Source organism: Notothenia rossii (assembly GCF_949606895.1).
Source record: "Notothenia rossii genome assembly, chromosome: 1".
Taxonomy (NCBI): Eukaryota; Metazoa; Chordata; class Actinopteri; order Perciformes; family Nototheniidae; genus Notothenia; species Notothenia rossii.
The window spans coordinates 35221181-35231712 of NC_136912.1; the positions used below are offsets into that span (position 1 = coordinate 35221181).

At 40.3% G+C, this 10532-nt stretch overlaps 1 long non-coding RNA gene across 1 annotated transcript; it reads left to right on the forward strand.

The window, feature by feature from the left end:
* Nucleotides 1-7901: 7901 nt before the first annotated feature.
* LOC307024786 lies at nucleotides 7902-9263 on the forward strand. The gene is made up of 2 exons (XR_013803993.1): nucleotides 7902-8943; nucleotides 9164-9263. It is a non-coding gene; the product is annotated as an uncharacterized lncRNA (long non-coding RNA).
* Nucleotides 9264-10532: the final 1269 nt, after the last annotated feature.

Consider the following 10532-nt stretch of genomic DNA (forward strand, 5'->3'; position numbering starts at 1 on the left):
CACACACACACACACACACACACACACACAAACACACTATAGAGAAACAGCAATAAGCAGCGGCACTGCCAAAAAAAATCAGTGTGACTCACCGTTGTTGAAGTCAGTCAGAGGAAACGCCACAGTGGGTCTGGATCCTTGCGAGATTCGGCTGCAGCCTGTTGTGATCTCTTGTGTTCAGCTGAGCGATGTCGTCTCAGCCAAGTTGTCACATATCCTGTCGGATCCCACTGGGTTAGAGGTGGACCATGTAGCTTGATTAACATCAAGGTGGATACCCGTTCAATCAGCAACCTTTTTCGCGTTGGGGTGAAGATCAGATTCATCTAGCTGAATCCCCTTTCACATTCTGCCGTGCTGCATGGTATGAGTTTAGTGCAGTTCATCAAGGGCCTGAGCTCGGCAGGTGTAGCATCGTCCACAGTGCTCTCGACAAAGTCTCGGAATGCATTTATTACACTTACAGTCGGCAGCCTGAATCGTTGGCACAGTTCACTCACTTGCACCTCTCCATAGCCAGGCGGCATGGTCTGAGCTGGTGGCCAGTTGTCGCGTTCCAGGACTTTTAGTTGAGCGAACAAGTGAACATAGTCTGAGTCCGACTGGGCCTGCGAGGCTGCTCCACGAGATGATGCAGTAGTGAACATTCTATGGCCAAGGTTGTTGCTTAGACTCCGAAGAAATTGTTGACGATTGATGGTGACGATTTTGGAGTTGTCTGTGAGCACAACTGTGCCCAGTCTGCCTTCTGATATGGCATTTTCAGCTGCAAGGACCTTGGTCCCACGTCGTTCCCCCAGTCCATTGATAAAACGAATGCTCCGGTGGATCAGTTTGTCGGCGTGGGCTACGGATGTTGTGCGCTTTTGCAAACATTCTGACAACAGGGCTAACTCATTCAGTGTATCACACATAAGCGCTAAATCTAAAAGGAACTGCTTTGAAGTCAGCCGCTTTAACAGACCTTCATACAGCTTTCTATTGTTTGCTGATCGTTTCTCATCTGTCATCGCAAAGCTAAAAATTGTGCACATAGTGACTCAAAGTCGTTTCAAACAGCGGATACTGTGCAATAAGAACTGGCCACCCATCTCATGCTCAACACACGGCCTATTTTTCCTATTTGTTGATGCAAGTCAGCAGCACACTCAGCCAGTTCTTGTTGGTTTAGGGATGATCTGCTGTACACATGTATAATTTGTCCATAAACGTCTGGAAATGGTTCACACCACTCACGTCAGACACCGTGTCCCCCACAGCCAGCTCCAAACGATTATTTAGGCAATGCCAGGTGACTATATTAGGGTACAGTTCAGAAAGCTGTTTGGTTACACCTGATTTTCGTCCCAACATGACGCTTGCTCCATCACTTGTAAATGAAATTAAATGCTTCTTCAAGTAAGCGTCATCGAAGCCATGTCCTTGGAGGCATTTCAACAAGTTTTGCATAATTGTGTCGGCTCTCTGGTCTGGAAGTTCAATCTAATCCAGAAACATAAAATGTGGTTCACAGATCTTGTCCGTTTCACATTTGAGGTACACAATCAATGTAGTTTTACATCCCAGGCTTGTTGACTCATCTATAAGAATAGAAATGTTACCTTCTATAGCTTGGATTCTTTGGCATACTTATTTATGCATCTCTGAACTTATGTGGTCAATTATCTTTGCTGCACTGTACCTGGAGTGCACACCGATGCCTATGTCAACCCCATTTTCATGTTGTAACCAGAGTTCCCGTTAGAATATGTTTTCGCCGATCAACATGTCCGTTAAAGTTTAAATCTTCCGGACTAAATGAGAAAAGTGCCGGTCAAAGGTCTTCTTTGTTATATATTGTGCTTTAAAACAAATAGATATGATTCAATATTAAACAAACTAATTATAGTAGATTAACTACATTATTCAAAAGTAAACAGTAACTTACAATAACACGGGAATAATAAACGGAGCACTCTCCCTCTCCTGACAGCCCGTCAGTATCATGCAGCTCACGGATCAGTAATGACCCGACAGTAAAACTAAAACATATATATAACTTACGAGAGGTAATTAAAATAGCTACGTGTGATATTCTAACCTGAAGTGTTTTGTTCCGCTCACCGCTGCATGGGATCATGCAGAGCTGCGTGTCGACTCTTCAGATTAGACTTCACTCGCGTTTATGTCCATATCGATCAGATCTAGCTAGTTCTAGTGAATGATAGGACTACCTGCTTATTAAAAGACACCTAAACAATAAGCGTCGTTATGCAACCGGGTGAGGCCGCAAAGTATAGCGCAGCATTATGCATTTGTTTACATGCCCACCGGAACCCCGCGGCATTACCAACAGATCAACGCACAATCAACCCATACAGGACATCTCTTTCTCCATATTAAGTGTTAGACATTAGAATTGACTATTCTTGTCTGTCACATACTCTTTTGTCTGTCACATAAGTGGCGCAAGTTGCGCAACTGATGTGGTATTGCGCTAAACGGAAATGATTTTGAACGGACACCGGAGAGATTTAGATTTGCCGGTCTTCAACATATTTTACCGGTCGTAGTCCGGTAATTTACCGGCTAACGAGAACTCTGGTTGTAACTCTAGTAATCCATAGTTGTCCAAAAATGGTCTGTCGTTCTTTGCCAAGTAGTAAGCAGACCGGAATAAAGCACATGTAGCTTTCAGCTTTGATGCATTCATATTGTCACAGACCTTCTCAAGTGTTTCCTTTTTTGCGTTGTCTTGAATCCGCTGTGCAGCAGTGTGTCCATTTGATTCTTTGTGTTTAATTTTTTTTTCTTCTGAGGGACGTCAACATGCTGGTCTTGTCTCTTCCACTGTAAGTGACGGTGTAGGAACGCCATTCATCTGCCAATCTTGAACCTTGCGTTTTGAAGACTGATAAATCCGAAACGGATGAACAAACTTTGCAGCCCAGTTTCCCAGCTTTGTAGTCTATCCAGGGGTATGCCTCTTGTTTCCTCCGCCACATCTCCTCCGTCCATACCTCTGGGAAAGCTGAGCTTGAGCTAGCCAGGGGAACGTTCCTAGCATAGCTAGTGTTAGTGCTAGCATTATCCACATTTTTAGGCGGCTCTTCTGATGATGTACTAGCAGCTTCACTTGTAGCTTCGGTGCTGCTAGCCTCTTTCCTTTTGTGAATGATATTCTTTTTAGAAAATAAGTGTAGTATAGAATGCTTGCCTGCAATTGTAGGGCTTTTTCGTTAGCGTTCTTGAGGGAAAGAGCTGCCGCCAAATCTCTGACACACCCCCAGTTCGAGCGTGATGACGAATCATCATTTTTTAAGGAAATCGTTTTTATTTTTTATTATAATTACTGTGAAATGTATTATGTTTGTCATTATTACAACAAATACACACTTGCAACTGATAACACTGGCACTGATTTTATATTTATTAGACTGTTAAAAAAAATATTGTGCTCCAAATACGTGGGTGTACGGCGTACCCCCGCGTCCAACGCCTACACCACTGTGTGGCACCATCTGTGCACCAACTCCAGCCTGTATCATGTTTCTTGCATTATCTGTGACCAACGCTGGATTCTTGTCTTCATTTTTCCACTCGCTGCTAAATTATTTCCTGTGTGGGCCTCGTTGAACACTCTGGTCTGCAGAACATGGTTTTGCAATACCCACTCGTCATCAATATAATGTGCGGTGACATATGAGTCAATGGCGCGAGAAGTCCAGCCATCAACTATAATTGCAACTCTTTGGGCATTACTCAGCGAGTCAACTAACTCTCTTCTCACGTTCTCATAAAGAGCAGGGATTTTTTTCTCGGCAAAGAACCTCCTATTTGGTACATGGTACCTAGCCTCCTTCTCTGTGACACTGTACGGCTGGATATATTTACACATAAAGAAGGCGATGGCGTCAGTTATTGCCTTGGAACGGGTATAACTGTTAGCCAGCGGAGCGTGAAAAAAAGTTGCTTAGCTTCAGCTGAATCCGAGGAGGATGGGGAGGCAGCCGCAGACGTACTATCCACCCCATGTCGCCTCTTTAGGTGCGTCACTAAATTTGTTGTGCTACTAGTGTACTTTATACATGGCATGGCATCGTTTGCAAATTGCTTGTGATTTGTCAAGTTCTCCGTCTTGTTTGAAAAATCCAAAGTGTTGCCAAACGTTTGATTTGTATTTTTTCTTTGGTGCGCTGTGTATTTCTTTCTCCTCGACTTCCATGTTTGTTGATAACTGTGATGCGGTTCTCGGGCTCCGTATTAGCGAAGCAAAGATTGTCTCTGCAGAGTGATGAGAAATGGATGAGTTGATAATATATCAATTCATCGTTTTTTACCGAAGCAAAGAGACGCTACAATCGATGCATCGCGAGTTCAACCCAAACTGTAGCTGATGTGCACTCTTTTAACCGGTGCGCTCACATCTTGAACGTTTATGCCGGTGCACCGATGCGAATCAGTGAATTTTAACATCACTAGTATATAGGACCACCTGTTCTATTGGGTTGTTTTACTTCAAATTGTTTGAGTTTTGTTTTGCTAATAATATGTTGGAGTAATATTTTGTGAATTTACAGACATATTTTCATTTTTGAAGGAAAATAATAACTTTGAAAACAAAATATATTTGGCGGCCTACCTGCAGTAACTCTGAGGACAACCAAGCATTGAATACCCATGCTCTTACATAATGGGAACAAAACTAAGTGTGTGCGTCTTTGTGTTTCGACACGGCCAAGTTGTCACTCATAAAAATAAAGGTTCAACATTTGTGGCAAATTATTTGAATACGAAGGAACGGTTGGCGTGTGTGGATGGTGTTTTTATTTGTATTTGTCAAACTACCAGGAAATAAAAATGCTAAGGAATTGCAAACAAATTTATAAGCTGGTGGTTTTCAACATCTCATAAAAAACAAACAAGATGTAGCATATTTCCAATGTTGTTGAAGCATAGAAACTCAACGTGAGGTATGATTCTACCTTATGGTAAAGTCTAGCTCAGGTTAAAATTTTCTTTGATGTCTGCTCATACAAGCGTTACAAGTTACTTTGCACATGTATCACACAGAAACTGGGATGAGAGGCACATTTGAGTGGGAGGAGGTAATGGTTGGCTGAGCAACAGAACATATGTGAAAAATGAATGCCATCCGTTTGGGGCTTAAATGAAAGATGGAGGAATGTCAAGTAGTAGGAATTTTTTTGACAGCGATCCAGGGACTTACTGAGGCAACCGCCTGCATCTTCACCACGCCCTGGCGTAAAGCTTCCAGGTCTGCTTGTGCCAATTTGATTTATGAATGTTTTAGGAAATTAGAAATAAATACACTTTTTGTGATAATGGGAAAATATGTCATTTTAATTAATGAAGCGCAAAAATGTAGTCACTTTTGTGCCAGGAGTCCTTGCATAACCTTTCCAAGTTTCTTAAGAAATATTCAGCAAGTGTGCAAGTTCGTCAAACATTAAAATATCAAAGCAGCTGCTCTCCACTCTGTAGGCCTCTGAAAAAGATTGTGATCTGTACAAGAAGTGCCAGGGAAGTCACTTTTCCCAACCACTTCCTGTGCTTTATCAGCTAGAATATAACAAAGCATGTGGTGTTTCATCATGTCCTCTCAGTTCCCGACCTAGGCTTCTAATCCGGAGCAGGAGTGCTACACACACAGTGACACCTTCACTTTCAGACACTCAGAGATAGAACACCGCTTTCTATGGGAACCACTTGTTCCGCACTGCTAGTTTGTTGAGAAATCTTCAATGGCAAATTACTCACGTTAAGCCGCAATGACACGACTCGCACTGGAGAAAAAGGTGCAGGTTGCCATACTTGGGAGAAGCGAAAAACTTCTGATGCTACTTCAAGTTGCCAATTAAAATCTGCTGTGAATGTACCCAAAAAGAGGATGACGACGGTGATGAAGAGGATGATGTTGCATGAGTGCTTTCCACTTTTTGAATATATGTGAAGGGGATGTAAGCGCAGGAGAAAAAGGTGAGGAGATTGAGCATGCAACAAAAACAAAAAAGGTTTGACTTCATAGCGATAGGGAAAGAGGAGCGAGATGTATTAGATCTTTTTCACCCGGCACAAACCTCAACAGATTTGTGCCTTTTAAGTGATTTCCATCTGAAACCGACTCCTGTCATGGGCAATAACACTCCACTCCATTCAGTCGGGCAGGATAAAGTGAGTGAAGTTAGCGAGCACAGCTACAGTATGTTTGATAGACTCCACCTCGTTCTGCTCTCTAGCCTTTGATATCATCATCATCTCTTGGCTCATTAAAGGGAAAAGAGAGTGTGGGGAAACGCAAAGCAAATTAATACATTTTTAAAGTAGAAGTTTGAACTATTTCAGATGTTTTCTGGCAGAGGAATATGTTTGGCCCTTTTGAATGGTAAAAGTTAGGAATGCTGCTTTCTTGGACTTTTCACTCATGTCTATTATTCGTTTCCTATAATCTCTTATGCAAATGCAAAATACAGTTTGTTAAATCCTCTTATTTCAGCCTCATAGATCTTTATTATGCACAAAATATTTAAAGTGACATCACATTATAACAGCCTCATTAAACTTGGAATTATTTTTCACATTGGAAAATTCCACGAGGATGAAGAAAAAAGGCACATGACTTTACATGTCCTTCTCTTCCCATGACTGCACCCTTTTATCCAACCAATGCAGTGGTCCTCCCTCACACATATATGACTCAGCTATAAACTGAACAGTCTTTGAGCTAGTGAGCTAGTGATAGAGTAAAGATAAAATGGTTTTTTACATGTTAACAGTAAAATGTATAAATAAGCAGCCTAATTAATCTGTATTGTCGTGTTGGTCTCTCTGGTGGCTAAATAACATCAAATAGAGAAATATGTTTTTTGATAATGATGTGCATTGATTTTCACATGGCTTAAACAAGAAACAGAACAACAATTATGTCTTCAGTAGATCATAACAACATCAATAGTATTGTAGTGTAAATTAAGTGTTGTGTAAATAAATTCCTTAGCTTGATATAAATAATAGTATTTGGGAGCATATGTACATTTTTGAAGATTTTAAAGCTAACTGTGGGATGTCAATGAAACTGAAAATTATGACCACTGTGAGTTGAATCTTCACATGTTATTGGCTCTAGAAATGGCCCTGTTATTCTGGATATTGGTCGTTGAACTACCTTGGTCCAGACTCTTAACAACTAATACATTTATTACCATGATTTTCTGTGCATAAATATATGTTCCCATAAGAGGATTAATCCTTGCTTATGGGGATCCACATATTTCCCTCTAATGGCACAAAAAGGTCAGAATTTGACATTATCAAGGAAACTTTTACATGGATCTGGCACAACATTTTGCAGATATTAATGGATCCTAGACAATGTATCCTGTGAACGTGAGAGATCCCCTAGCATGATTATGTAGCCATGAGGTTATATTTGGTATTTGTTGTGACTTATTTTTTCATTTAATCGTTTATTTGAATAGGGACAATGCACATTAAGGAACACTTCAGACGAATAATGCTTCAAGTGTAAAATGCCGGATTTTAGCTTTGTGCTAATTTCCATCTGTAGTCCCTGACATATAACGTATAAGAACATGACATTTGTAAACATAGCAAAAAATAAATACATGATATGCAAAAGAGCAAGAGCAGCACACACAAGTATTTACCACATGGCAGTACGCTATAGCAGCAACAACATATTAAGTGCTGAGATGATGCAAGAGATGCATAAAGTGCAAGAGGAGATACCCCTGTGTTAAAGTGCATTTACAGATGGAGCACTGAATTTCAGACTCCAGTTTACAGCTTCCTGCCTACCACCTGCCAAAGACCAGTATAGAGAGGCGAAGTCCCTCCCCTTCCGGGAGCCTCCATGGGACCCCGGAAGCGGAAAATTATACATTGAAGTCAATGGAGAGAGAAAAGTTATCTTTTGATCCCGTTTGAATTGTGCCACGAATGACACATATGATGTTTGTAAATCTTAAACAATCATTTCCATGCAAAAAAAGTCACAGTTTGTCGTAAAAATGCTGAAATATAAGACTATGAATAATACGCAACTAGAAAGACTACAAATCCCAAATGCATTCTGGGTCGCGTAAGTGATGTCATAGGCGATAATGCTCCAAGACTGGTTGTGACTCGCAAAGCAAAGAGGAAGAAGAAGACTGATTTATTCCCTCCAATAAATATAAGAGATTGCTCCAATAAATTCACTTTTACAAGATGCCTGTGTGCTTTGTACGAGGTTGTAATCACAAAAGAGATCATACCACTTGCTCGTTCTATCGCTTCCCGTCTGATGAAAGGACCAGGAGTCGTTGGACCAAACATATCAGGTAATATACATGTTTTGCATGGAACATAGTCAAGTTAGCTACCTAGCTAGTAGCGAGCATGTTAGTTAGCATTATATTACATTACTTAGCCTTGTCATTTGTATTAGCCTTAACATGAAGTAAACCAAAATGTTAAACAGTAAGAGTAGTCATGATGGTAAGTATTTTGTGAAACATTTGAAGAGTAGCCTATCGCCCCCTCCACCAGGTGCTAAGGGGGCGGGAGGTAGGCTAACGCCACATTAGTATCAGCGATCTTTTCTACTTAATGCTATATGCACAAATGGTTAACATTGACCATTAAAAGATCAGGCAGTTCAGGGAGAGTCGAAGGAAGGAAGGCAGGCAGCTTTGCATGACATTCTTCTGGACGTGTTTCATTGTGATGATAGTGAGAGTGAGTCAATCTGTTTGTTGGAAAGACAGTAGTTGAGTGATTACTGAGAGAAAATTATTAAAAGAGATAATTATTCAGTGTTGTTACTTTAAAGTGTTGTTACTGACCTTTTTCTCTTTTATTTTCTTTACCTCACCTGTAACTGCTGAGACCCTGAGGAACATGCACACTGGTCTGACCTGCTCTGGCAACCTGATTTCCACTGTACGTAATAGTATTTGGTTATGGTATATTATTTATATACATCAAAGGCACAATGCACCCCTCAGAGACACACATGTATTGAGTGGGATATTTTGCATTGGTCATGTGAAATCATCTTTACATACTAGAAAACTGTAGGAGCGGCAACTTGTTTTGAAATTGAATTTTTAATATCCGATAATAAAGTTGATCTGTTTTCTTTATTCTTCTCTCTCCCCAGCTCCATCCATCACCATTCTCTGTTCCTGCAGGTCCTGCTTGCTAATCAATATTCATATTTTTTTACACAATTACAAATAAAGTCAATGTATTGTATGACATGAAGTTGTGCTTCATTCTGAGTCAATAATAAATTCATTCTGCCTTCAGCTGCAAAATTATTGTGGACTGCACCGACATCCATGTAGCTGCCCCCCAGTAAGATGAACCAAGCAAAGTTGACATACTCAACATACAGCTGTGCTCTTAAGTTTACATGAAGAATTTGTGAAATATTGGTAATAACAGGTTTAAATGATTATTAGTAATTAATTATATAATTTTCTCATCGTAGATGAGCAGACAGGGAGCAGATGAGAAAAGCAGAATATGCAGCTGCCATTTTCCACATGGAAAAGAGAAAGGGCCAAGTGTATTTGAGTGGACAAAAGAGAAATCCCAAATACGAAAAATAAAATTATACAATTTACAGATATGTATACAAATAAATACATATCCTATATACACCATCATGTATAATGATGGTGTATGATGTAGAAGGAAGTGTGGTAGATAACAAGTAAATATAGAGTTACATACAGATCCATGTTACAGCAAAAGATGGAATAACTAAGAAGCACGCAGTATAATAATAATTACACGCAACAATTAAATAACTGCTCAGCATCTCCACCACAATCCCAATCTGCTGTGTCCTGTTTTCCTCCCCTCTGCATAACACCCCATCACACATACGAAACACAACGCAGAGTCCGAGGGTGTTAAGAGTATGTTTATTTAAATGGCCTCCTCTCTACTGGCCAACACAGGGAGCATATGCTGGGTGTAGAATTTTTCCAGGAGGAGGAGATTTCCATGCCATGCAGGGTCTTTGGGGATGGGGATGATGATCCCCTCCTTCGTGGTCCACAGTAGCAGAGACTCCGGTCTGTGATGTGCAGCTGTTATATAATATACAATACATTTTTTTGAAAAACATTTGATCAAAAAATAAGGATTTGGTCAGGATCTAGAGTCAGTGTGTAGTTTATTAATTAATCAATGCTCTCTACATTAGGAAAACACATACCAGTGTACCAGAGGGAGTCACACACAGCTGTGCCTAGATAACCAAACAAATTGACAACAGGGATGCAAACTCATCAGGTATGAAAAAGGTGATAAGGATCCGAGCCCCCTGACCCCACAGAATATCGGCTTTAAAATGAGGAATAACAGGATTTTAGCAGTCAGAACAACTAAAGCAGCAGTGTTAATAATAACAGAAACGCCAAAGAGTCACATCTAATAGAAATATATAAAAAGCATTTATTTTAATTGTGTAGCAGTCAGTTTATAATTTTGGCAGCACTGTTGAGCATTTTGAAAAT